The 1,761-nt window shown below is 37.3% G+C and overlaps 1 pseudogene; it reads right to left on the reverse strand.

The window, feature by feature from the left end:
- Positions 1–333: 333 nt before the first annotated feature.
- LOC147603905 (chromatin remodeling protein EBS-like) lies at positions 334–1,054 on the reverse strand (annotated as a pseudogene).
- Positions 1,055–1,761: the final 707 nt, after the last annotated feature.

Here is a 1,761-nt window from a genome sequence, read left to right on the forward strand (position 1 = left end):
TAAGCACTATTCTTTGACTATTTAGGAAATCAATAAACATACCCTATAAGGATTTTTTTTTTGTTCCCCTCTTGCTTGGGAAAAAGGTCACAGGTATGGACTCTAAATTTTTTTTGTTCCCCTCTTGCTTGGGAAAAAGGTCACAGGTATGGACTCTAAATTTCTTTTCATATTGAAGAATGTATAAGAATGAGTTTTAGGCTTATTTGGATTATTATTAAAAAAGAACATTTATGTGCAAAATTAACCTCTCACTCAAGAGAGAAGTCGTCATGCTCATGGTTGAGCAGAAAATGGTGAAGAAGAGCAGAATTTTGGGGAAGAATCATACACTTATTTTGGCTGTGATTGTGGAAAGACTCTATGAGAATTGCAGCACTTTTTTTCCCCATCTTGTGAGCTATAATTAGTAAGCCATGTCTTTGGAGAAGCTCCTTGACTATTGTCGAGCTTCTTATCTCCATCTTGCTGATTGTTGTCTCAATCTGGACAAACAAAGGGGTCCATCTTTATTTCTTTTTTAATAATGCATCTTTGCTCAGGTTCATACATATAGGGTGGAACCAATCCTTGTAAGCTTCACATTGCACCATGAATTCATTAGGATTATAAGGCATCTCAAACTTGCAATAGACAGCAATCGTGTCAAGGTTGAAGCCTCCAGTGCTAGCTTTATGTAGAATTAATCCTCTATAGAACAGTTTTCTAGTTTGGTGTAGCTGAATGCATTTCCCTTTGATGATGGTGTCTCCACTCAGTGATTAGACAAGAAAGGCTCTTTAGCACCATGGAGCTGCCTTGGTCTTCCCATGGACTCTTCTACCATCATAGACCTTGACATTGTTTCTATTGTGTTTGCTTCAATAGAGGGTGGATTATTGGGATCGAAGGCATGCAATAGAACTTTGACGACCGTGTGGATTCCTTTGATAATGTAGGAATCAATCAAGGGACTTCTTGAGCCCTTTAACTCTATTGTATAAATCCTGTTCTGGCCGCCATTGTCCGAAAATCTAAAAATAGGAGAATGATTCTCAAACCTTGCTCCATACATCCTTAAAGAAGGATCTGCAAACCATCGTCAATTTGCTAAAACCACTTTTGTGAAACCAGGAATGGTTCCTCTTGCATAGTAGTGGTTTTGCAAGAAAGGGTGACATCAATTGCTAGCCTTTGATTCTAGTCTCCATCTAAGGGTCCACAACATTCCCATGAACCTTCCAAGATTTATCCAAGAGTTCTTGAGGCTTTATCTTCTTTACCTTTTGATTTTTGAACGAATCCATGTCTTTGTCCAAAGCCCTTGTAGCTTTGCTACAGGCTTTTGCAGATTCTCCACTTCTCGTGCAATCTTTCCCCCCCTCGACATGTGTTGCTCCTCTCCCACATGCGGTATTTAAATTATATTTCATAAATTTACACCTTGGAGCCATAAATAGCATAGATTTTCCAAATGTGGGCTTTTACAAAATTGAACCATAGTCCAACTTTTAAAGTATCTTATAAAAAATAAACCTTCCCCAACATATATACAATGGGCCAAACCCTACAAAATTAATTATTTTGCATACATGTGCATGGCTAGATAATTCCATCCAATGTCCACCTTCATTGTCCCAAACTTATGATCTATACTCAAAGATAGTCCACAGTGTTAGATCACAATTACTTTGGATTCACTCATAAAAATAATAACGACAAGTGGTAAACATTATCTATATTCACTCTCGATTATTCAATGCTATGTGAAACATAATTAAT

The sequence above is a fragment of the Cibotium barometz genome, chromosome 63, assembly GCF_041138505.1.
Source record: "Cibotium barometz isolate CiBa-2024 chromosome 63, ASM4113850v1, whole genome shotgun sequence".
NCBI classification, from domain to species: Eukaryota; Viridiplantae; Streptophyta; class Polypodiopsida; order Cyatheales; family Cibotiaceae; genus Cibotium; species Cibotium barometz.